The following is a 27,851-nucleotide window of genomic DNA, read 5'->3' on the forward strand; positions in this document are numbered from 1 at the left end:
TTGTTAGTTAACATTAGAAGTAGTTGTATCAGCAGAAAAGTTGAAAGCAAAGTTTGTCTCCTGCACTATTCAATTTGGGAAGAATTTTATAATTTGTCTAGGATAATAAATGAAGTAGATAATCTACATATACGGATAATTAAGAGATGAATGTGGCGCTTTTTTTCTAGTACTTAAATTGTTTTCCTACATTTTTCTTATTTATTCTTATAACTTAATTATGTATACAAAGAAAGCTGTGTTTTCTCCTTTACCTTCTTTTCAGGTAAAGGCAACTTTGAGAACATATACAAGGTCTAATGGCTTAAAAACAGCATGTGGCCTTAGTCTTCACTGGTTTACTACAGCTAGACTTTTCTACTACAGTTTTGCGTGAATCACCTTCTGAGGCCAAATCAACACAATTATAATCTTTCACAAGTGCTATCAACCTTCTTTTCGTTGTGTTTTGCCCTCTCTGCTACGGGCCTGGCCCATCATTCCTGTCCAGCCCCCAAGGTCCACTGCAGTTGCACCTTCTCCAAGAAGCCTTCTCTTCTCTTTCTTCATTCATTAGAATCCTTTTTATTTACTGCTATTTTTTGATACAAAAAGCTATTCATACATTTTTAAAAATCAGAATTGTGTACTCCCCAAAGTACTCTATATGTATCCTTTCAATCATTTTAAATGTATATCCAAATACATTTTTGATACAAATGAGAATATGTTGTTACGCACTTGCTTTGTCACAAAACCATGGGTCATCTATTGCACTCACTGAACGAATCTCTTACTTGGTGTTTCTGTTTTTATTTAATGTTTTTATTAGTGTATTCATCTAACTCTTCCAATTAAAATAGACACATCTTGGAGGACAGAGATTATATCTTAAACTCTTGGACTTTTGTTCTTCTCCATCAGGAACACACAGAAGTCTGCTCTGCAAGAGACACTCAATAAGTGTTGTTGGTTAAATTGGACATTTTGAGCCTATACTTAGTGTGATCTTTTGTAAATTCAATGGAAATCTTAGAGGATTGACTTCTTTATTTTCACTATCAGTAATCTTTCTAATTAAAATAACATTTAGAAGTACAGTTGCATGTAAGATTAATATTTGGTTTGCAGAAAGAATAAAACTGATGTTGGAAATTTGAGAAGGCCCAGCATAAGGCATACTGTTTGGAACAATTTGTTTTGTATAATGAGGGAAAAGGATAACAGGTAGAGAGGGATGAAAAGGGTAAGTCAACAAAAAGTGAAACAGTGATTTGGTTGGGGATTGAAAGAAAGGGTAACTGTAGGGAAACTTTTTGAGAATTCAAATACATGAAGTCCATACAAAATCTATGGACGAGACCTGTTATTGTTTTAACTATAATAAAAGCCCTACTTGCTTCCCAAAATACCTATTCCATCAAGGAAAAAGATAAGCTTTGTGTGTAAATGAAAGAGAGTATCTCTTCTTTGTCTTGAAACAGTTGAAACATAAAAAGTTTTACTGCAAGAGTATGAGATTGCCTGATAAATACATGATATAAAAGCTCAAAATTAATCTTTTGACATACATTTGTTTACTTTTGATTCACGCAAAGACTAATGTTATATTTTATTTTTTTCCTAAATTTAGTTAATAGTATTTTATTCTAAAGGTTCACAATGAAGATAGCAATGGTAGAATCTGGTGACTAAAAGATCATTTTTTAACAGTAGTAAATAATGTATTGTTTTTGAAAGAGGCAGTGGCCTGACTTTGTGCATTTTCTAATGAATGCTATTTGAATTTTAAAATTCTTCATGCCGCTGGAAAGCAGAATGGCTGCCACTTAAAACCATAAGCTGCAGGAAGTTTCCTGAACTTTTAGAAATTGAATTACTGAATACAGGTTACCTTTTGCATAATTGTATAAAGCTGATGAAATGGGTCTCTTTTGCTCTGATTGCTTTCCAAATTCTTCCCAAGTGAATTCACAGCTGATGGTTTTAAGCAGAGCAAAGACAGATTAACTGGCTCACATAAAATAAAACCTTTAGAGACAGAAAAATTAAATAGTCCTACAGCTTCAGAAGATGTTATACATATTTTCAAAATACCCAGTAATTCTTATGGCAAGTACCATCTCTCTGTCTGATTAACTTCATTGTGGTGTTTATAACATATTTTACCTGGTGCTATTAGTTGATATTACATCTCTTATTTAGTTTCTCAACTTTGCTTTACAGTGTTTAGAATAATAAATGTCACTGGCAAAAAAAAAAAAATACCATGAGAAAATTGCTTTGTCTTAAGATTTCTCTATTCTATTAAAGGTATTATTTACATATTAATTCTGCCAGGAATGCTTTAGATGGTTAAACATTAGTGACACACATGGAGACATTATTCCTGAGTGTGTGTTTGCAGAAGTATTTTTTCATGAAGGTTTTTGTCTTGCCTTGTTTTTTGTTTTTTTGGTACTGTATATCTACACACACCATTGTGCAATGATGGACTTAAATGAAGGCAAAACAAAAGATAAGCCAAAAGTAACACAGTTGCTGTGGTCTGGAGACCTTTTGACCAACAGTGGCCTAAGCTAAAATGGAGATACCCCACCCCACAAATACACCTACTTCAAATTCAAAGGTGTAGACATTATTTTCATTTAATAGATAAGGAATCAGCATCTTACAAAGGTTTAAGCCATTTGCCGAGATCTCAGTTAGTGGTGAAATCAGAATTAAAATTCAGGTCTGTCTGATTGGAAGATTGGTTTGGTTACCTTAGTGCTAAAACTTTTGATAGACATAAAGCCATTTTTAGTGAAAGAAAATTAAAATTTGTAATAACTTACATTCTTAATTTGAGACTGAAAACTGATACAGAACTAAAAAATTCAGCATTTAAAAATAGTGCTAAGTCACTTCAGAGTCTTTGTTTGGGTACCAGGATCTTTTATGCCCTCTGTATCTCTTTAGATTCTGACTCCGTGAATGTCCCTCTTTGGTGACAGAAACAGTTTGATGAACATCTGTCTCTCAAGGCTGTATTTAATCCTTCTTCTTTGGGGCAGAGTACAAGCTGCTGAAATGAATTCAACTCATCTCACTTAGGCCCCAGCCACTTAAATTCCCTCTTGCACCAATTGCCCTAGTCCTGGAGTGCAGCTGCCCTGGGAACTCGTGAACCCATTCACACAGGTCTCTGTCAAATGCACCACTTTCTCAAGCAGTTTTTTGCATCTGTGATGTCTACTTTGAACTTTTTGCAAAGTATATCCTTAGCATTTCTTCCAGACTTAAGTGGCATGCCCTGTATAGTCAATTCTGTATTTTTAGTAGCTTTGAAACATTTTCGTTCCTTAAGATAAAAGCCACAGATTAGTGTAGGTGGTAATTAAAAGTTGGTACTTTTTGTCCAATACTTTTCCCTGCCCATGCACTATTGAGAAGCGTGGGAGAAGGTTGCTTGGGAAATTACTATCACAAAGTATATTTTAAAATGGCTAATTATAAACATTTTCTCCTCTTTTTGTATTACTTAGTGTTGAAATAAGGCAGAGAGGTAACTCAATTTAGTTCAAAAGCCAGTTTCTAAATGAGAGGAATTAGCTGAGAACTGTTACATTAATAGACACTGCCAGTGGCTGTATTCTGCATACAAAACACTTGTTCATGTTTTCCTTGACCTCCTTTGATTGTGCCCAGCACTAAGTTTATACTGAATGGGCTCAGTCTGGTCTTTGGCAAGCGTCAGGGAGTAATGAATAGTGGAACATCGAAAGGCTTAAATGTCCTGGCACAGGCCCTGTGTCAGTATGATGAGCTAACCACAGCATTGTTCAATGAGAAGGCCCTGTGTTCCTTTGGAAATAAAATCTTGGCTTATGGACAGAGGTCTATGTACACACATTGAATTTCTCTGTCTTGCAGCTATGCTATTCCATTCATAATTAAACTTTGAAAGCAAAGTTCTGAAGAGGTTCTTCAATGAGCCTCTCCTCTGAGTATGCCCAGAAACAAGTGGCTGATGTAAAAATGGCATAGCCCTACTCTTGTTTGGGAGCTCTCCGAAATTGAAGTCCAAAGACTTGAAGAACAAACTCTTTAAGCTGGAGAGCAGTGTAGACATTCACTGTTTCCCCCAAAAGGTCTTCCCTCTGAAAGCTATGGTAATCACAGATTTTTGCTGCAGAATTTCTGATGTTCTGATCTTTAATGTTTACAACTCCATCTGTATTTGTAGTGAAATGTCTAAATTTGACTCAGTACATCTCGATTCCAAGAATGAATTGATCTTCTTATGAGCAGTTTCCCCTTGAAAACAAAGAAAGGAAGGAAAACTAGGCTCTAGAGATGATTAAAGCTATGACATTATAACTTGCCTTTTCTTTCTAATTTTTATTCTTAAAAATGGAACAAAAATTTTATAGTCAGCATCTGCCAGAAAGTACCTAAAGAAGCCAGGAATATTTGGGTAATAGAAACGTATGCTGTTGATATTGTAAATTATCAAGAAGAGTCTCCTAGGAGTCCTTCTAAAGCATATTTTAATTTTGTGTTATAAAACCAGCCGCCTGGTAGGGTATAAACAGTTAAATAAAACCATCAAGAACCTACATTATGCAAGTATTTTAAATCTGAAGATGTTTTAGAACTGCTTATAGAAATACTTACATATTAACAACATCATTTCTGGAATTTGCTTAAAAACACTTTGATGTAAGGATGAGTAGGTTAGCATACAAAGGAAATAAAATTAGCCATGAATTCATTGTTGACCTGGATGATGCATATGTGCAAATTCTTAAACTATTCCCTCTACTTTTTAGATGTTGGACATTTTTCACAATTAAAAGTTAAAAACTTTTTTAGATGGTTCAGAATGATGGTTTCATAGGATGAAATGTTTTCTTGCTAAAGTAACACAGTGCAAAGATCTAAACTACTTCATAATCTTTAAAAATGTGTATGCTATGCAAATAATACAATTGTAAAGAGTCTATTTTTACTTCAGTGACTGCATTTAGAATGCTAGCTGTGAATATGGTTATAAAAATCATAGTATAAATAGTTTGATTCCTGAAATGCTTAGGTCATTGAGATAATTGGAATGGTTTAATTATTTCAAGTATAGGTTATTTGCAGGTAAACAATACTAAAAACATTACTATTTTGGAATACATAGCAGTAAACCCATACTAGACCATCTAATTTCTGTGAGATGATCAAGAAAATGGTTGTATTCTTATGGTTACGATTTTTCATTACCATTGTGGTGTTGGAAACATTTTGATTAATAAAGTGTCAGTTAAGAGAATGAAAGATGATGAAGGAGTTAAGAATATGCCATCCTCAGACATGCCATTCTAGCATGTTAACTATTTTGAGGTAAAGACACTAGATAAACAGCAAGGGCAAGAAGGTCACTCTGACCTTCCTTCTGTTTCTTAAAAGCAGGGGGGTGAAATTTCCATGTGAAAGATGTCCTCCCTCCCTATACCAGAAGGAAAGTATCATTCATATCTAGGATGGTAAGTTGAGGCCAAGGAAAATCTGTACAAACAAACATGAAACTTCATCTTCCTAGTCCCTTCTCTACCCAAAAGACTCTAGCCCAAGTCTCTTTGCCTTGTCACATTTCCACAGTTTACTGCTTTTTGTCTAAATCTGTCTGATCTTTTGTCTATAAATCAGTATCTAAATGTTCAATTCTTAACTGCATCTTTGGGTCTTCATTTCCCTATGAGATCTCCTGTGCCATGTAAAACTTATGTTAAATTAATTTGTTTGCTTTTCTTTTGTTGATCTGTCTTTGGTCGGTTTAATTCTCAGGTCTAGCCTAAACAAACTAAGAGGACAGAGGCAAAATACTGACCCCCTACAATGTTCTGTGTACCCAAAGTAACAGATAAATATAAATATATATCTACTTATATAATAAGCTGTTTTATGCTTTATTTTTCATTGGCTTAGTTCAACCATTATTGATCAACTATATTAAAGTTCAGGTTTTTAAAAAAATGTAGTTATAGTATTGCTTAGTTGAGGGGTGGGCATATCTTGGTGGATTCCCACTGGGAAAGCTTTACTCTAATGAGGCTATTCATGTTGGTATTCCAGAAAATGGAAATATCAAGTAGTTGCTGGTAACTATTGAGTAAGCAGGATGAGTCTTTAATGACTCTGCTCTTATCTATTGCTACTCTTAGTATTTTCTTGAACATAGCAATTCAGAGCCTACGTAACTGATCATATATTCTCTGAAGAATGCTACAACTTAGCCATTAAGTTATTAGTGATGATAAACGTGATATAAACATGTAAACATATTATATTCATGTTTACAATCATTTACTTCTGCCACATGAAAAAAATTATATTGTTTTGTTCAGCTTCCATTCCATTTGAGAAATATTTTTTTAAATACTGGTTCTTGTGGCAAGTTGACCAAACAAGTTGATAGGAGGTGAATCAAAGCCTTTATTTATTTGTTTTCAGATGGGGTCCCACTCTGTGGCTCAGGCTGGAGTACAGTGGCACGATCATGGCTCACTGCAGTCTTGACCACATGAGTTCAAGCTATCCTTCATTAAGAAATCAAATCCTTCATTAAGAAAAAACATACCCTATGATTCATAGACTGTGCAGATAGACATGAAAGTCATATTTGCAGTATGTGATAGCCCAAATTACATTTTTGTTTTTTTCAGAATACTATCATCAGATATTTATTGAAGTTTTGCTGAAGTCTCTGTGTTTTCATCCATCTGATCATACACTTGTCCATTTGTTCATTCAATATTCATTTAGTGTGTACTATGAGCTTCTGGGAGATGTAGTGGTGAATAATAGACAAGTTTTCTGCTGTCATGGAGCTTATGTTATAGGGATTATGGACAGATAAATAAGAAACCTGTTAGACAGTAGCAAATGTTAATTCAGAGAATTATGGTAGCATGATGTTATGGAAAGAGAGATGCTGGGTGGTCAGGGAAGACATCTCTGAAGATATAATAATCTTTAAGCTGAGATCTGAATATTGACAAAGAGTCAGTCATGCAAAAATGAATCGCTTAGTTCTTTTGTTAAAAACTAGAATATTAGAGCTATGTACAACTTTCATAGTGGCAGACTTTTGTCCAAATTATATATATATATGTATTAGTCCATTTTCGTACTGCTGTAAAGATACTACCTGAAACTGGGTAATTTATAAACCAAGGAAGTTTAATTGACCCACAGTTCCACGTGGCTGGGTGGCTGGGGAGGCCTCAGGAAACTTACAATCCTGGCAGAAGGTGAAGCAGGCACGTTTTTCACAAGGTAGCAAGAGAGGGAGAGATAGAGAGAGAGAGAGAGAGAGAGAGAGAGAGAGAGAGAGAGAGAACACGAAGGTGAAACTGCCATATATTAAACCAGCAGATCTCATGAGAACTCACTCACTATCACAAGAACAGCATAGAAGAAACTGCCCTTATATAAGATCCAGTTACCTCCCACCAGGCCCCTCCCTTGACACCTTGGGATTACAATTGGGAGATGAGATTTGGGTGGGGACACAAAGCCAAACCATGTCAATACATGTATAACCTTAGTTCTACTAGACTCATCAGTAAACTAGCTAAATGTCCCTCACAGGTGCCTTTAAATCTGTACCACTCTTTCATTCATCAACACACTATAGGAGCTTTTTAACTTCCAGTGCAAAGCCTGAAGCAGGATGCTTAAGTTTGACATACTTCCCTTGCCTTTCACTTATTGTTGTGAGGCCTGCCTGCCCTAAACCAGAGCTTCATACTGTCCTCCCATTGCTCAGACAGCTCCTTGTTTCTTGATCCTTTTCCTTCCATACTCACTGGCCATCCAGGCACATTTGTTGCATGCATCCCACACCCCATAAATAAGAAAAGCCGATTTTGTCTGCTTAATGCCAAATTCTTGTTCTTCTGGAGTTTACTTCTGGATAATTTGATTCATCCTAAGCTGAGCCAGTGAGTGCAAGAAAGTTTGATTATGTTCTCCTTCTCGGTCCCATTACACTTTCCCTTGCTTGTCAATCAAATTGTCTCATTCCAGGGTAACATAAGCACATATTCCAGTGGTCTTTTAAGGCATCTCCCATACATCTGGTGTTAATTTTGAACTGCCACCAAAGGTATTCTGGAGAAAATGGGCCTTGTAACACTAAGATCATCCTCTGTGGGTAACTGCCTAAATTAAGAGCTGTTCTTGCTCATGTCTGAAAAACACTGTATTTTCTGTTTGCACAGGATCAGTGTTATTGATAATGAATTAATGGCTTCTTACTGAGATGAAAAATCGTTTTGCTAATGCTCCATGTGTGGACTCTTCATGCCTAAATAAATAGCCACTCAGTACATAGGCAAAGGATAACTAACATTTATGAACAAAATCAGAATATTTTATGTTGCAATAATCATTCACATTTTTTTGGACTCCTTAGCTTTATGGAATTGCAAACAAGAGTAAGAGTTTTAAAACACTGAATCTATATCTAGGAAGATAACTAGATTGATATGGTAATCATGCTGTTTAAACAGATTCAGAGCAGTTTTAGCTCCTTAGAATTTTAAACTTTTAAAAAACAATTTTATCTATATTTTTAGAAGTTGTGTTTTGGCATATAGAGTATGTCCATGTCTTACAATGATTTTACCTGCCTGGGAAATAGATTTATCTGTTTTTCTTTTTTTGTGAAGACAGTTCTTTCCATAAAATTTCCTAGTTCTTTTCAAACAATCGAATTTGTGTCATTTTGTTCTGGCATCTGACTTAAAACGTGAAAACTCTATGAATGATGCCATTTATCATATTAGTTCTTAGTATGAATATAATGTAAGTAAATTTTCCATTTATTGCCTCTGGTCTAATAATAAAATTGCTAAATTATATATAATGGATTCCTAACACATTATATATTCCTAATATACCAAATATTGTTAAGATTTGTTGAAGAATCAAAAAATTATCTAAATTGTCAATAAATTATCAAAACAGATGCTAGATAACATTTTGTTAATTTACTTGGTTAGCTACTTACTGATCTACCCTATACAATATATAAGATTAGGACTGGAAGAGACTTCTTCAACAATTTCTTTGTTAATAGCTTACTAAAATACTTTATTTAAATTTTATTTAGATTTTTTCCACACAGTGGGCATAAATACCAAGCCCTCTCTTTCTTCCTAAGTGTGGTAAAGGTTAAATAAATACCACATATTAAGTGAGAAAGCATCTGAGGTTCCCACTGATATCTGTTCTCGGTTCTTTATTTATTTTCATACTGTAAGTAAACAGTTTTTTTTTTTTTTTAACCATTTGATGGTATTTATAAAAGTTAATTTGGGACTGTTAAAAGTAGAATTCTGGTGGACACATGGAAAATGCCAACTATTAGTAGGAAGAAAAACTCATGAACCCCCCCAAATGTAAATATATTATGATTTTTAAATGATTGTTATAAATTACTTATTTGCTTTTTAAGAGGACTCACTTCTATACAAAGTAGAAGAGCTAAATATGTTACTTATCGTATTTGGCCAGAGAAGCAAATTTTTTCCTCAGTGTGATGATTGCTTTCCTACCAATTTTGAAATGCTCTGATAAAATGCATAAGAAATAGGCTTGCCACAATAAACATTAAGTTGATTTTTCATAGTCGGTTACTCATTTATTTTTTTGCATCCTTGTTCCTGTCAATTTTGATATAATCTTTCAAAATTTAGGCTCTTAAACTCATTTTTATTTTTGCTTCAGCCTCCATGAGATTCCAAATCATAGTAAATAATGTAATAATTAGTCCCAGAAATGGTTTAGACAATAACATTTTTAGAGCAGACTGTGAGGGCCCTTTGCAGATTTTGAAAGGATCTATTTTCAATTACAAAAAGACCTTTCTTTCATAAAATAGTAGGAGCACATTTGCAACCTTATATTTTTTGTCCACAGACCTGTTTTTATACATGAATGGGGAACTTGTAAATGTTGTTCATGTGAATGAGCAGGATGAAGTTTAAGAATAGTTTCAGTATTCTTTAAATATATTGAAGAGAGATGGAATGAATGTGAATAGGAAAAAGTTTTCTGGATTTCTTCTCCAAATAATGGAAAATTGTTACACAGTGTTAGACACTTGTCCTGCTGGCATTTGTATGAAGGATCACCTAGTAGTCACCCCTCCTTTGTATGCCAGAGTTTGAACAAGTTTCTGGACATAAGGTATACAGAGATACATAATTAATTTCATCCTTTTTATCAGAATGATGATTTTATAATTTGTGCAGAAGAGCGTTTCCCTCATGTTCTACATTTTTTTTTATTAACTGAATGATCAAGAGAGCTTAATTTGCACAAAACAATGACTGAAAAAAGCACACGCTGCTATGAACTGTAGATTGCGTTTTATGCCTGTGTTCTAGTAAAGTAACCATTTAAAGTTGAAGAGCCCAAGGCTTTTTAACTGTTCAGCCTTCAGAGACCATACTATGCGGAGGTACAGATTTTGATTTTTAATCCATAGACTTTATGCTATTATTTTAGAACAGGTAATCAAGAAACTACAAAGGGGAATATAGACATCTAAAATTAAGGCTTATAGTACATGCAGATGTGTTCAAGCTTCAACATCCTGAATCTGTAGTTTTCCAAGTATTTAATGACTTTGATTTTTAAAAATCACACTGTTTCTTTCTACATTATCATACATTTACATTACATCTTGAAATAAATTTAAGCATTAGAATAAAACATAGACACCCCACTGAGTTAAAGATTTTAAATCTTATTCTATTGTACTTACCCTTAGACAGATCCACCCACTTAACTCTGAGGTCTGCATATTATCTTCACCAATATAAATGCAACAAAATTACTAAATAAAAAGATGTTAAAAACTGTCAGTGTAGGATTGTGAACTTGAATAAGTAGAAAAGGAAATTCTTCTGAGACAGTAAACACCGTATGATTAAATATTTTTTCATTGGTGACCCTTAGGGAATATATAGTAGTGTAAATTACCTTTTCAGCTTTTCAAGATGAGTTTCTTATTAGAAATTCAAAGGAAATTTTCTTTAGTAATCATTTTAATGCTCCACATCAGTGAAGTCAACCTTGCTTCCTCATAAAGTTTGTTTTTCACTGATAATTTACTGACAAAATGCAGTGAGGGGTGGTGCACGACTGAGTTTTCTAATAGAACTCAAGGGGGCAGTAGTTCCAGGGGAAGATAAACTGTCTGCACTAAACTACTCATTTTTGTTTTTTTAAAGTATATTAAAATATTTAGTGGGAACATTATAACAGTTGGTTATGGCATGTAAAATACAGAAAATGGCATTTTTCAATAGTAAACTAATTACTGGTTTTGTTAATAAATTATAAAAATTGAATTTTAATTTACTCTCTGGAAGGGTGCTTAGAAGTATGCCTGATGCATGTATGGGGAGAGGGCTAATATGGTGAAAAAAGGGGTCTGCATATGTATAAGGTTAAAATATTAATTGTTAAATTTTGTTATTGGTCTAAATGAATGGTTTAGAAGAATGTTTTATTCTCCCTTTCTATTGCCGATTTTCTGTATAGTTATTTCACACATTGATTATGTGTTTCTATTACATGGGGAATCAAAGAGAGTATACCATATTCAGTCTCTCCATTCACAGTCCTTTCCTCAAAACAAAGGAAGAATATCAAAATTCTCAAAATATGTCATACATCTTAACAGTATGCACAAATTCAGTAGTTACTACTTATTTTCATTCTGTTCCCTTTGGGAAATAGTCATCCCTTGGGTGTGTAATTGAAAAGGGCTGCCTATGTACTCATTTCGGGGAAAGCATTTAATGAGACCTAAAAATGATTCTTGGCAATAGAAAGAAAACAACTCCAAATTTTGTAAATTCCATATTTACAAAAAAGATACACCAACTCACCAGGCACAATGGCTCATGTCTGTAATCCCAGCAATTTGGGAGACTGAGGTAGGCAGATTGAGCTCAGGAGTTTGAGATCAGCCTGGACAACATGGTGAAAGCCCTTGTCTCTTAAAACTACAAAAATTAGCCAGGTGTGGTGGCACGTGCCTGTGATTCCAACTATTCGGGAGGCTGAGAATCATCTGAGCCCAGGAAGTCGAGGCTGTGAGCCATGATCACACCATTGCACTCCAGTCTGGGCAACAGGAGTGAGACCCTGCCTCAAAAAACAAAAACAAAAAACCATTCAGCAACTGCAGCCTCACTCTCTCATTTCTGAAGGCCAAGTGTTATCTACTCTCATTATATCCACCTTTCTCTGGAATGCTAAGGGTCATTCGAAAAAGTCCAGACTTCCACTGGTCCAGCATACTAGGAAAAGGCTTCATAGAGCCTCTCTGATCTTAAATTACAACAATGACACTAGCTAATTTTTTGGTGGTGTAGTCCAATAAGTTTTAGTATGTAAAGTAGTACTTTTCTCAGCCTGGCAGATTACAGGAAAGTCTCAAATCTAATGCCAGAAAATAAACAGATACTGTGTTGTCCAGGCAGAGGTGTATGACACCTAAATTAACAAAGAAAACATGTTGTTATAGATTATTTTACTGTTACTAAAACTATAAATATTTTGTATTGATACCCACGTATTATTATAATCTACAACATAATGTTAAGATTAGAGAATACTAAAAATTTACGGGAATTACTATATGTACCTCACTTTCAGTGAAATGCATTTAAGCAAAATGCAGATTTAAGGAATTCACAAATTAAGTTAAAAATCCACTCTGTAAGCAGCAGTTCATTTCCTATGGTCCTGCTGTGCCAAGCCTTGTTTTAGGGGAGTGTATAGGGTGTTTTGTGTGTAAGAAGTAGGGGGAATGTATAAGCCCTGATTCCCATTCTCAAGAAACATATTTAACAACCTACTTAGAGAAAAAGTAAGGTTCATATAAAACAAACAGCAGAGAAGCAAATAATAATGAGAAACCTGCAATAAAATGCCCAAGTGGGTAGTGTATTAAAGGAAAAAGTAAAAGCAGACCTCCCTTTCCAAGTCAAAGTGTATGCAAAACACCAACACAGAAAACAGAGAAATGTGATTTTTTATTACTGTAATTTTGTCATACAAAGTCAAATGCATATAACATTTACTCAAAGCATTCAAAAAAATGAGGCCATTTAAATAAGTAGCAAAGGGTCTGATCTGTGGGAAGGACTCAATAAATGTTAAATACTGTTGTTGGTATTAGTTATATATTATGTGCTTTGAATAGCCGTGGCAATATGCTGTTAGCCTCAGCTTTCAGTTTGTTTCTGTATTTTGTCCAGGCTGCACATTGTAGAGACGAATTTTGATTCACACAGAAAAGTAGTTGTACATGGTGAGGTTTTGTTTGGTGGTAACAGCTTGCTCTGCTAACGTCACATTTTGATAGTCTTCAGTTAAATCAAGAAGGCAAGAAAAGAGTTTCTTTTAATCAGCACCCTCATGCCCACCCAACAGAGGAAACAACAAGAACAACAAAAAACCTTAGTGGCACAAGTTAAATAATTGGTTATTTTGGTAAACAAAAATAGGTAATAGTGACTGTGTGTTTCGTTTTCATGTTAAACCTATAAAATACAACCAGGCATTTGAAAACCCCTTAAAATACCCTCATGAAAAACTAACTTTCCTGTGGTGCGTGGCGGCTCACACCTGTAATCCTAGCACTTTGGGAGGCCAAGGTGGGTAGATTGCTTGAGCTCAGGAGTTCGAGATCAACCTGGGCCAACATGGCTAAACCCCGTCTCTACAAAAAAAAAAAAAAAAAAAAAAAAAATGCAAAAATTATCTCGTATAGTGGCACGCGCCTGCAGTCCCAGCTCCTTGGGAGGCTGAGGTGGGAAGATTGCTTCAGCCCGGGAGGTCAAGGCTGCAGTGAACTGTTTGTGCCACTGTACTCCAACCTGGGTGACAAGGTGAGACCCTGTCTCGATACAAAACAACAACAACAACAACAACAACATTCTACTTATATTTATTAACTCTTTGGTCATTCTTTTAACAAATATCTCTTGAGTGCCTATTGTGTATGAGGCAGTTTGTCAGGAGCCTCAGTTGCAATGTTGAGCAAAACAAAAACTAAACAAGGGGAGAAAAGCTATGAGTCCCAGCCCTTTTAGGAGCTTACAGTCTATGGGGAAGAAGGTTTCTCAAATAATCACAAACAAATAAAACATTTTCCTAGGAAAGCCTGTAGTTGACGTCAAGGATCTGAGCATATATTAAGTAGGTCCAGAGTCGGAGGACCATGAGAATCTTCCCTGAGGAGGTAGAGATTAAGCTGAGATTTAAGGAAGAAGCAGGGGTGGTTGTGGGGATGGGTATGGGAGAGTGGTGAGCATTTGAGTCAGAAGGAATACAGGTGCTAAGGGTCGGTCCATGGTAGGAATAACAGTGAAAATCGGCTCCTGTGGCCAGGTACAGGGAAAAGGAAGAGCTTAGTGCAGATGGAGATTGAGGCAAAAGCCAGGAGATGCAGCTCATTGTAGCCACATTAAGATTTTTGGTCTTTACCCCAATAGCAGGGGCTTTCACTGAAATGTTTTAAACAAGGGGCACAAATTCTAACTGGCCCACTAGACCAGTTAGAAGGTCATTGCAGTCCAAGTGAGAGATGAGAGCATTTTGTTTTATGATAGAGCCTGTAGAGATTGGGAAAAGTGTATTGTGAATAGTGTTCAGAATACGTTTTGGAGGCTGTACCAACAGAACTTGATGGATCTGAATATGTGGAGACAGTGAAGGAAAGAGTGATTTTACCTAAGACTATCTGGTTTGGATTTTTCATGACAGGATGAATAGGAGCACCATTCTCTGAGACAGGCAGCTTGGGAGGAGGGCTGTCAAAAGTTCACTCTTTGGCAGGTAGAATATGAGGTGCCTTTGAGGCATTCATTTGAAATGTTATATAAGTAATCTGTGTATAAGTTGATTATGCATATCTGTGTATCAGTGATCTGTGGATAAGTGCTGCTTTATAGCCATGAGTATAGCTGAGAACACCAGAGATTGCTAATAGAGAAAGAAGGGAGAAAGACATTCTTCTTCTTCTTCTTCTTTTTTTTTTTTTTTTTTGAGATGGAGCCTCACTCTGTCACCCAGTCTTGAGTACATTGGTACAATCTCGGCTCACTGCAACTACCACCTCCCAGGTTCAAGCGATTCTTCTGCCTCAGCTTCATGAGTAGCTGGGACTACAGGCACCTGCCCCCATGCTCAGCTGAGTTTCTGTATTTTTAGTAGAGATGGGGTTTCACTGTGTTAGCGAGGATGGTCTCGATATACTGACGTCGTTTTCTGCCTGCCTCAGCCTCCCAAAATTCTGGTTTTACAGGCGTAAGCCTGGAAAGTATATAGAGGAGAAGCAGAAAAGTGGGAATAAAACTAGAAAAGTATAGTGTGGTAGAAGTCAAAGAAAAGTGTCAAGGGAATGATAATGCTTTAGAAAAGTCAACAGAAAGAGATTGATGAATGTCCATGGATTTTGTGAAATGAATGTCTTTGGTGATCAGAGCAAGAAATGTTTCAATGAGGCAGTGAGACTTGAATCCCTAAATCATCATTTTATCAAAGTTATTTATACCTTTAAATATATTAGTTGTAAAGAAACCTACAATCCCAGGTGTGATCTTTCTATTGTTCAATTGATCTTCAACTTTACAATGGCAGTTAATTAAAAATGGATTCACTTAAAAGAAATTTGCTTCACAGCAAATTTTGACTGAAAACATCTATTTCCCATAACCTAAATACTTAAATCTTACCCAGATTATACATCAAATCGCCTTTAAAAGCGGGCAATAATGAGAAAAAGGTTCTTGTTGCAACATTTACAGTTTGTTTTTTTTTTTAAAGCAAAACTGGTGACTCATGAGAAATAGATTCCACAAAGGCCTTTTCAATTTTAAGTAGGTTTTCAGCAAACTTAATTGTATTACTTCAATTTATTAAATAATGCCTTTCTGACTTACCAAGATTAGTTCTGTATGTGGCTATAAGGAAGGTTGAAAAAGAGAGGGATGGGGCATATTGTTTGTTTACATGTGGTTTCTCATATGTATTTAATTGCTTTTTTCTGCTTTCTTTTTTTTTATAATGTGGAAGTATGTTATAATGTGAAAAAAGAGATTGTATGTTACTATTGGATTCTTCAGAAGCAGGCACTGAGATGGAGATTGGGGTATAAGATGTTTACTAGGGATCAACTTCCATAAAAGAAAGTATGAAAGAAGAAGGATTGAACAGAGGTAAAATTCAAACTGTGATGCAATCACAGAAATGCTTTGGCCAACCCAACAGGAACTCTCGAGCAAGCTTTCCCTGTTGGAGCGTCCTGCTTTGGGTTGACATGGATGAGTGTTTATGTACCCCCTCACTCAGTGGCTGTTGCAGGCTGCTGTTTGGAAGAGGCTGGCCTCACCCAGTAGTTGGCTGCAAGTCCTTATTTGAAGAATGATCTGAGCAGTGCATCTGTCTCTACCACAGCATATTGTAATCTTCACATAATTGAGTTGAATACTTGTATACATTTAAATTGGTTTGGATCTTTTAAAAGCAACAACTTTCACTTATCCAGTGAAGGACTTAATAGGCTTATGTAAACAGAGGCCCGGGGTTTTGGTAGGCTTCAGAATTTCCTTAATCTGTCAGCTCCAGCTCCATTCTCCAGAGTGTTCTGAACGTTGTCCTGTTCAGAGCTTGGATGGTGTATGGAAAGTGTATGTCCTATTCAGTGTGCTTTTGCTGCAGCCGACCTTTCTGTTGGTAGCAAGGTGACTAAGGCCCCACATCTGCATACCATCCAGCCCAGGAGAGGAAAGACCATCTGGTGGTATGCCACTGTAGCGGTGAAAGGGGGTGATACCTTTCCTCATGCATTATAGGGTCATAGCCAACATTTCTATAAAACAAGACAGGTTAGCAAGAGAAAAAACAATTTATTTAATCAGAGTTTTATGTGACATGGATCCTTCAGAAATCAAGACCCACAGATCCAGAAAAACTGTTTATTTTTTATGCTAAGGTTTGATGAAGGATAGACAGCTGTGTTGAAATGTGATTGGATAAAAGGCTACAATCTAATGGTAATAGTTGGGAGGGTGGGTGAACCCACCAAGGCCTGTCTGTTTAAATTTTTCCTGGCCTCTTTGTGTATCATTTCTTATTTCTGATTATGGGGCAGGACTTCTCTGGAATGAGGATCTTCAAGGGAGAAGGAAGAGAGTGACCTTTCTAGGTTTTATGGTTTGCTCTGGGGTTGAGGAATTCCAGTTTCTATGATCTTCCATGGTGGAAAAAAAAATTCTGATTTCTATGAATAACTTTGGTAGGGCAGAAAAAGGGCAGGAGATATGAGAGAAGGTCAGAAAGACCTTGCTTCCAAGGCTCTTCCAATGTTCTGTATTATTGTTGTTATCGAGGCAGGGTCTCACTGTGTCATCCAGGATGGAGTGCAGTGACACAATCTCGGATCACTGCAGCCATTGCCTCTCAGTCTTAAGCGATCCTCCCATTTCAGCCTCCCAGTAGCTGGGACTACAGTGCATGCCATTACACACAGCTAAATTTTTTTGTACTTTTTGTAGATACTGGGTTTTGCTATGTTGCCCAGGCTGGTGTCAAACTCCTGGCCTCAAGCAGTCTATCTGTCTCTGCCTCCCAGTGTGCTAGGATTACAGGCATGAGCTACCACACCCAGCCATAGTGTTCTGTTGTTCAAAGTATGCAGCATGCTAAGGTACCATATACTGAGGTGTCATGTTCTGAGCCCCAACAGCACACAGTATTCAGGCACAGTCCTGAGACAAGCTCAGCCTGGACCACATGGTTTTGGAATAGTGGCAGAGGTAAAGAAGGCAATAATTAGCTTAGCCTAGGTTCAGCCATCTATTCTTTGAGCCACTAGTAGAGTCAACTTGTCCTGGAATGCCTTGGTTTCCCAGTGAGAAACTAGTGAGGGGAGACTACCAACAAACAATGAGAAATGGATTTTTGGCAAATTCTTCTGTCTGTGTTGCTGTAAGATGATAATCAGTTTCCTTTACCTGTGTGGGCATAACTCTAGACCAAACAAAAAACTTAGTTACTAAAAACCGATTATCTTTGTTCTTTGAACTGTTACTTGTGGGTCAAATTAAACTTATAAACACTAAAATTTTTATACCCTTTTAAAGCTATAACTTTTATAAACTTATACAAACTTATGACTAAAGCTGTCATAGAATTGGACATCCAGTGAAGGGAAGGAGGAACTATGCAAGACTATGAAGTCAAAATTTGAAATTGATATGTTTGACTTTCATCTTGTCTTTTGTGCTCTGGGTCACCTCTGGGTGAAGATAATTGAGGGAAAAAAGTGAAAGAATCAAGGAGCTTAGATAATTCAAAAATGTAAACCCAAATTAAATCACTGCAAGCTTTCTTTTGGGTCAAGTTGCAACTCCAAAGAGAAAAGAGAAACGAATAAAACTGGCATTTAGGAATTGTAAGTGTTAAAATATTTATCTATGTTAAGAAGTTCCTAGTCCCATCTGGGACACTTATTGTATTGATGGAAGTAGACCCTATAAAAATTTCATTTTCTTGGAGACTTTATTAGGTTGTTTTTTTTTTTTTTTTTTTTTTTTTCCCACAAAACATCAGCATTGGATTTCTCTGCCTTTACTAAATGGTTGAGATTACAGGCTGACACTTATTAATTATACCAGATTTCTAGTTTTAATTAGAAAATCTCTTCTGAGACTAAACCTTTTTACCATTAGGCTGTTTGAAACCTATGAGATAAAAAGGGAGAGTTCTTTCAGAAAATTATTTACATGAATTTAATTAATGATTATAATCTCCATGGTCATTTTTGCAAAAGAGCATTTAATCCCTTAACCAGTTTTCATGATTTGCATTTTGCAAAAACATGTTGGCCCTGCAGGCTTATTATCTCTGAGTTGTGTTTCTTTTCCAGATGAAACTTATTTTGGGTGAGTTTTATTTTGCTACTGCTCCAAGCCCCTGTTTCATATCTTAACACCTGTTTCTCATGCAGAGCAAACCGATTGGTAGAAAAGTAAAGTTTGCTTCCTTTTGCCAAGACAGAACATAGCCCTTGGCAAGGTTACCTTTGAAAACAAGTTTTTCATGCAGAGACCGTATACAAGTAGCATTGCTGTTGCCAAGATCCTCTGACTAATGAAGGGTCGGAGAGATGGTGTATTCTTTTTCATTGCTTGCGGCACGTATATGTGGCATTTCTTCTGAGAAAAGGCACTCTAGCGTTTCAAACACAAGCGAGAAGTTTAACCTTCCAAGAGGAAGGTCAGTGTTAGTTTTTATTGATAACACAGAAGAAAGCCACTTTATAAGAATATGAAAGATAAATTCTTTGCTAAGTAAAAACGATTAAACACACTGAGCTTTCCAGCTTTCTTATGAAAATCAGTTTGAAACTATTTTACATTTTCAAAGTTGCTTTTGTTTTCCATCCTAGCTTGGGTGTCAGTTAGATCCTTCATATTGATGATGCTGAGCACCAGTCTCCAAGCTGTGGAGACATAGTAAGGATTCCAGGCCCTGGTCCCTGGATACAGCTGTCAGTTCTGTTTTGTTGCTGTTATGCCATATTCTTTTGGGTTATGTTTAATTGTATTTTATGAGAATATTTACATTTCCAGTATGCATTAAGCCATCTATAGTTAACACGGTTTCATAAACTCTGAGGCTGCTGGGCATGATAGCTCAGGCCTGTAATCTCAGCACTTACAGAGGCTGAGGCAGGTGGATTATTTAAGGCCAAAAGTTCAAGAGTAACCTGAGCAACATGGCAAAACCCTGTCTCTCAAAAAAAAAAAAAAAAAAAAATTTAGCCACAAAAAATATGGTGGGATGTACCTGTAGTCCCAGCTATTCAGGAGGTTGAGGTGCGAGAATAGCTTGAACCTGGGTGGCATAGGTTGCAGTGAACTGAGATCACACTACTGCACTCCAACCTGGGCGGCAAAGCAAGACCCTGTCTCAAAACAAACAAACAAACAAATAAACTCTGGGACAATGCCTTGTTTCACAAGTTATAAAGCCCCAGGGAGCAGTATTTTGTGAGTTTACGTGGAGCTAAGGAAAGAATGGAAAATATTTTATTTCTATGTGGATGATAAAAGAAGCTGCTTTCTTAATATCTCTGTGTGTGTGTGTGTGTGTGTGTGTGTGTGTGCAGGGGTGTGTGTGTCTGCGTGTCTGTGTGTCTGTGTGCTCTGAGGTGAGGGTGAGGGAAAAGCCATGGAGATGGATTGTTTCTTGCTTTATTTTCCTTTTATTAGGTGGATGTTTTTCACATTAAATATTTTTACTATTTTACACCTTCTTAAATATTGATTATTATTTGGGGTTACAATTTCTCAGTTTTCTTGTATCTTCCCCTCTTCAGTCATGGACAAGGGCAAAATAATGCATTAATTCTATAGCATTTCAGCAATACTGCTACACAACATAAATGTAAATAGCTGATTGAAAAGTACATTTCTTTAAATAACAAATTTTATTATCCCAATCCTACTGAAAGGCTCCACTTACCTCCAGTTATTGGAAGAATTCAGCTATTTCACTTTTGTTCTACAGTCTTTTTATATTTCTTTTGGCCAAACATGATATGGTCACAGAAAGTTCAGTCATACGAAGATGAGGAAATAAATTCTGCAAAAGGGACTGGAAACAAAACAATAATGTTATAATTGTTTGATTATTACTTTTTTTTTGATGTTTTAAAAAAGGGATCTGTAGATGATTACTCTTGACTATCATTGGGGTTCATGTTCTACCACACCTTACAGATTATAAAGGAATATTTCCAGGACTGGAAATAAGAAAACTTGAAAAAGCAAAGAGATTGCTACTTTGTAAAATGTTGTCTGCTGGGAAATAGAGGCAGCATGCTGGGTGGCTGCTTATACCTGTATGTCACTGGAAATTTTTAGAATAACAATGACAATAGCAAACATGTTGAGCACTTGATATGGGTCAGCTGTTATTCTAAGTACTTGTAGATAATATTGACTCATTTAATTTTATAACAATGCTATAAGGTGTATTACTGTGCTAGAGATAAGAAATCATAGCCAGGTGCAGTGGCTCACCCCTGTAATCCCAGCACTTTGAGAGGTGGAGGCAGATGGATCACTAGATCAGGAATTTGAGACCAGCCTGGCCAACGTGGTGAAATCCTGTCTCTACTAAAAACACAAAAATTAGCTGGACATGGTGGTACTAGCCTGTAATCCCAGCTACTCAGGAGGCTGAGGCAGGAGAATCGCTTGAACCTGGGAGGCAGAGGCTGCAGTGAGCTGAGATCACACCACTGCACTCTAGCCTGGGTGACAAAGTGAGACTCCATCTCCAAAAAAAAAAGAAATCAGAAATCAGAGACCCATAGTCATATTTCTAGGAAGTGATATAGCTGAGATTTAAGCCAGGAAACCTGAGCCCACTGTCCTTGGTTCAACTGCTATTCTTTCCACATTATAGTATTAGCATTTTTTTATCAGAGGGGGACTTTAAGAAATCTTCTTTAATAATCCTCCTTATTTTTCATGTATCCTCCTATGTAAATATATAACTGGCTCAGAGACACTGAGTAACTTTCCAAAGGTCAGATTGTTGGGACAGAGGCATGATTATAGTTGAGCCTGTGCACCTTTTGGTTCCATGTTTTCTCACCTACTAGGCTTCTGTGTTGGTAACAATACTGGAGGCTTATCTAATAGGAAGCCTCTTTTCTCCTGCTCTATGAAGAGTTGAGAGTTGGGCTTCACTCCTTCCTTCTTGATGAACTTGCAGCCCAGAGTGTGATGTTCAGCTAAGTCAGCAGACTATAAATTTACTTGGAGGGAAGTAGAATGGGGAGGGAAGCTGGACAAGCACAGGTGGAGTGGGGCCTGGAAGAATGACTTGGACATTTATCTGTGAGGCAAAGCTTGAATAATATTTGAATATGTGGTATAAGGAGATCCTGTTACTGGTTCTTACCTTAGAAAAAGCAGTCTTAATGGTAAGGAACCCTAATTTCTCAAAATATAAATGCTATGTTCACATTGTAAAATGAAAAATAAAATTCCAGGCTCCCCAACCAACTGAATCAATCCTTCCTTTCAGCCAAGGAGATTCTAAAGTAAACCTGAAAATCTAATTCAGGCTGTGGTGGGAAGGAAGAGTCAGACATGCCTTTATACTCTCCTTCTTTAGGAATTCAGGCACAACTGTCCAGGATTAACATTAAAAAGAGATCTAAGACTGACAAAACTGAGTTTTTGTTGTGATAAGATACGAAATTCCAACCTGACTCTAGTGTGATATCACATGACAGATAGCAGGCCTTGGTCAAAATTTTACCCCAAAATATATTTCTTTGACATATTTTGAAATGGCCTTACAAAGCTGTCTCTTATGAAGAAAATCTACATTCTGTAGAGAATCTCTTTCCCCTTCCAGGTTTCCTTCTGATCCAGGAGAGATTAAAGAGTCTGGCACCTTTTTAGATCTGATAAGAGACATTTAACATCTATTCTCTCCAAACCTGCTACTTGGAGGCTTCATCTACATAATAAGAACCTTGGTCCCCAGGACCCCTTATCTTAACTCAGATACTGTTTTCTATTTATTCCATGTCTTTGGTTAATAATTTAACTCCTTCAACCAATTGCCATTTCGAAAATTTTTGACTCCACCGACACCTGGAAACCCCTACTTCGCATTGTCCTGCCTTTTCAGACTGAACCAATGTATGTATGTATACCTTACATATATTGATTGATGTCTGCCTGTAACTTCTGTTTCCCTAAAGTGTGTACACTCGAGCTGTAACCCAGTCACCTTGGGCACATGTTTTCAGGACCTCTTGAGACTGCTTTGGACCTTGGTCACTCATACTTGGCTCGGATTCCTTCAAATATTTTACAGCATTTGACTGTTTATCATCAATAACATGAATTTTGGTATATGACTCTACTGATTCCAGATCTTGCCTTACTGACAAAGTGCATGACTTCTGAACAAGATGGGAAATGTAAATGCTTTTGAAACGTAAGAATCATTTACCCGATGGCAATTTGGTTGGAAACATTAATTTCAGAGGAAAATTCTATTCTTACTATAGATGTAAATAATTAATAGAACAGATCATTATCCTTTGTATTTCTATGTGAAAATTAAATTTTAGATGTAGGTAGGCTTTTATTCTTAAAAGCACCAAAAATTTAACCATAAGTTAAATTTATCTGGTTGTAGTTCTTTGCTAAGATCTTGCTTTAACTCATATTTATGGGTTCCATCAGCCATATTCACAGTGTCACAGTGATACACGGAATAAATCTAGTGCCTGCAGACAGTAAGTAGGTGGTAGTGTTCAATCCTATACAGAAGTGCTGTGTAATACCAAAACACTGTGCTTAAGCAAGGCCTGCCTCCCTGCCTTGATTCTTAATTGGATCTGTGCTCTAGGGGGTATTAGGTTGAAGTGAACAAAAATGTAGAAACAACATTCCATTTTTGAAGCCAAGTCAGTTAATCACACAGTACATTTCAAAAGAGTAACTTCTAAGAAATTGTTGTGTAAATTAGGCCCATTGCAATTGCTGAGTAGTTAACATGAGACATACCTGTTTTATGCAACCTAAAATACTTCACAATTGCTACTTCTAAACCCTCTGTGAGATAATCCTCAAAACCTCATTGCTGGCACCCACAGAATAACCATAAAGTTTTTTTGTAACTATATTGGTTATGTTCTTCCAGTGAGCCTATAATTACACATTTAACTTTTTAAGCAGAGGTTAATAATAATGATTTTTTAGTTTAAAGGTATTTTATTTTTCTCTCATACTTTCTCTGGTCCTTTTGTAATACAGAGCATTAAAGCATATATAAGGAATGTTTTGTCTTTAACAGTATTGAAACTTTACCCGGTGGCTTTCATCGTATTGAATAACATCAAATACATTACTATTTCTAATTTTATTTTAATCAGTAGTCAGCAATTGTATCTTTAGGCTTCCTATTTCAAAAATATGTCAAAAATTCTAAAAAACCTTTGTGAGAGAGTTTCACGATCACTTTGATCCATTATTACACAAACTATTTTTCAGTAACGTAGTCTAGATACTCAATAAAAGTTTCCCACTGGTCTCATTAAGAATCACCCAGCTTTCTAGGCTGGGCACAGTGGCTCACGCTTGTAATCCCAGCACTTTGGGAGGCCAAGGTGGGTGGATCACGAGGTCAGGAGTTCAAGACCAGCCTGACCAAGATGGTGAAACCCCCTACTAAAAATACCAAAAATTAGCCAGGCATGGTGGTATGCGCCTGTAATCCCAGCTACTTGGGAGGCTGAGGCAGCAGAATTGCTTCATCCCGGGAGGTGGAGGTTGCAGTGAACTGAGATTGTGCCGCTGCACTCTAGCCTTGGCAACAGAGGGAGACTCTGTCTCAAAAAAAAAAAAAAAGAATCACCTAGCTTTCTGATAAGCATGTGTAGAGGCCTTCCCCTCTTCCTCTGAAGGCTGACTGAAAAATCAACTCACAAAAGGCAGATTAATAACAGAATAGGGATTAGGCATGATGACTCATGCCTGTAATCCCACCACTTTGGGAGACTGAGGCAGGAGGATCACTTGAGCCCAGGAGTTTGAGACTAGCCTGGGCCACACAGTGAGACCCGTTTCTACAGAAAACAATTAGATCTTTCATGGCTGCAAGATTGAGGCTGCAGTGAGCTGACTGTGCCACTGCACTGCAGCATGAGCAACAGAGTGTGATCCGTCTCTAGTAATAAGTAAATAAATAAGAGAAAAGGTATACAATGTATTAATCTGTACACAGGGAGCATCACACAGTGATTACCCAATCCACCCCCCGACCTCACACTGGAGTACAGGAGCTTATATACTGTTAAAATATTGAGGTTACAGAAAGAATGGAGGCTCAGAGCTTAGCCAAAAACAAGTAATGGTGATAAATCAGTGGCAAGGTAGGTTATGGGAGGGAGAAAAGAGGAAGCCTTAGCTAGCAAAGATAGTCTTTTTATGTAGATGAAACCTCACAGGTAGCAGCCCTCAGAGAAAATAGAGAGTAAATGTTTCTTTCAGATCTTTAAGGTGTCAGACTCTCAGTTAATCTTTCCTAGATACCCACAAGAGAAGGCCTGCCTGCATCAATGTAGATTCTCTACAGATGCAAATTTCCTTCACAAAAGACAGCTTTGCAGGGCCACTTCTGTTGACTGGCTTTCTGACAGTCATCTCAAAATATGTCAAAGAAATATATTTTGGAGTAAAATATTTAGATTTCCTTCAGTTCCCACTTCGAAACTTTAAAAAGTTTCACATATGACAACCAAGCTGATAGCTTTGGAGAGATTTGGGTTAAAGGTTGTTAGAGATACACAAGGGAAAGGGCTTGAGATAAGCAAAAAAGAGCAAATTTAAGTATGTCATCTCATATATTCTTGAATCAGTCTCTTACTCCTGAAAATAGATTTGTTCAGTTGAACAGCTGTGTCTCAGTCCAGGTGGTGGCATTGCAGATGGGTGAGGCTTCTCTATATTATGTAGGCAAACAGATTTTTTTTTTTTTTTTTTTTTTTTTTTTTGAGACAGAGTGTTGCTCTTGTTACCCAGGCTGGAGTGCAATGGCGCGATCTCGGCTCACCGCAACCTCCGCCTCCTGGGTTCAAGCAATTCTCCTGCCTCAGCCTCCTGAGTAGCTGCGATTACAGGCACGTGCCACCATGCCCAGCTAATTTTTTTGTATTTTTAGTAGAGACGGGGTTTCACCATGTTGACCAGGATGGTCTCGATCTCTCGACCTCGTGATCCACCCGCCTCGGCCTCCCAAAGTGCTGGGATTACAGGCTTGAGCCACCGCGCCCGGCCTTTGGCAAACAGATTTTTAACCAGAGGCGTTTCTGTGGAAACATAAGAAAAACAAAGGTTAATGTCTGGAGTAGTCTATAGACTAGCTTTTTTAGAGCCTCTGAAGTATCTTCAGATTATAGTGGTAATCTGACAGATGTTTCTGGATTATAGTTTGAATCAGGTGTTTAAGTGAACTTTCTGAGTAGTCTATACAGCAGCAGACATGAAGGCTATTTTTATGTAAGTTGGTGTACGTTCTCCCGAAGTTTATTTAAGTTGTTTGGCTTCCGTTTTCTGGGCTTTAAGAAAAACACAGTTTTAATTTCTAGTGATTCAAAGTTAGAAGAAATGGAAGAACAATTTGAAAATGTCAAGTTTGGAGACTTGTAGCCAGGAAAGAATTCAGGATTCAGTCTAAATTGTAGACAAGTAATAAAAACTCAAAAACAATGGACCAATACAAAAATGGGTGTTTTCTTTTTTCTTTCTTTCTTTTTTTTTTTTTTTTTTTGTGATAGGGTTTTGCTTTGTTACCAGGCTGGAGTGCAGTAGTGTGAACATGGCTCACTGCATCTTCAATCTCCTGAGCTCAAGGGATCCTCCTGCCTTAGCCTCATATGTAGCTGGTACCACAGGCACATGCTACAACATCTGGTAAATTTTTTGATTTTTTTGTAGAGTTGGGGTCTCATTTGTTGCCTAGGCTGGTCTCAAACTACTGGGCTCAAGTGGTCCTCCTGCCTCAGTCTCCCAGCTTGCTGGGATTATAGGCACAAGCCATCATACCAGGCCTATAATTTTCTTTTGAAACATATTTTTTTCTCTCCAGCTGTTGTGGAAGAATTTCACCTGACAAGAAACCCAAATGGCACTCAGAGGGTTGGAGGAACACAGTTTATTACACCAGTGGGCCCAGACGGGTTTGTACCCAAAGGTCTGAACCCGCCAGCCTGGAACAGCACACAGCTTTTATAGATTAGGAGCAGGGTGAGTAACTCAAAGTTTCAGGCAACGTGGCAGTTTCTTAAGGGACTTCCTAGTGAGCAAGCAGGAATCGAGCATACAGAAGCAGATAGTGGTGGTTAGTCGGGCAATCAGGAGATTTTTCACAAACTTTTCACTTCATTCCCCTCTTTGATGCTCTTTTATGAACTATATAGAGCATCACCTTTATATTTCAGTTGAGTTTAGTGGCTGATAACCCCGGAGAGCTGGCAGTTGGGCTGTTGTTTTCTTGACTACTGTGGCCTTGATGGAGTGCTGGAGTGTGTTGACTAGGCAGGGGCTCAAAGTGAGGGCCATGAAAAGCATCAGTACAGACCCTAAGAAAGGCAGGACCCACTGAGTCTAAGCTCTGAGTCCTGGGAAGCCCCAGAGGCTTTCTAACTCCATACGTCACTTTTGAATGGGATCCCTCAGTTCCTTGACCTTTCCTGTTACAATTCCTGACTGATGTACATAGTAACAGCATTCTTCCTACAAGAAAAGGCAGGTACCCCTTTTTCAGCCGTGAGTAAGTCCAAGGCCCTGTGGTTTTGCAGAACCACGGCTGCTATGGAATTTAATTGGTTTTGCAAAGACATTAGGGAGTCGGCTACCCTTTCCATGTCTTCATTGAGTTCCCGGGACAGTTTATGAAAGAAGGGGGCTGAAGTGCTGATGCCTCCTATCCTGTTGTCTATTCCGGCTGCTGTGCCGATTCCTACCAGGAGGGAAAGCAATACAGCCTGTTTGGACCGGTAGCGGGGATTTAGAGCCATCTCAATTTCTTGGTCTTTTGCAACTGAGATTTCTGAGGTTAAGAATGCTCAGATACATACTCCAGTCCAATTTCTGTCTAAACAAGTATATGCCTGTCTGCCACATAGAAGAAGATAACTGGGGGCGGGGGAGGACACTGGACCTCCGCGTTGGAGAGGTTAATAGTAGTAGTACAAAGGAGGCTTGAAA

General features: G+C 37.3%; 1 protein-coding gene and 1 pseudogene across 1 annotated transcript in view; both read left to right on the forward strand.

The window, feature by feature from the left end:
* Positions 1-23,734, forward strand: part of LOC104651886 (large ribosomal subunit protein eL34-like) — a 40,081-nt pseudogene extending 16,347 nt beyond the window's left edge.
* Positions 1-27,851, forward strand: part of FBXL17 (F-box and leucine rich repeat protein 17) — a 533,735-nt gene that overhangs the window by 273,850 nt on the left and 232,034 nt on the right. The window lies entirely within an intron of this gene.

Source organism: Saimiri boliviensis, chromosome 1 (assembly GCF_048565385.1).
Source record: "Saimiri boliviensis isolate mSaiBol1 chromosome 1, mSaiBol1.pri, whole genome shotgun sequence".
Classification (NCBI taxonomy): Eukaryota; Metazoa; Chordata; class Mammalia; order Primates; family Cebidae; genus Saimiri; species Saimiri boliviensis.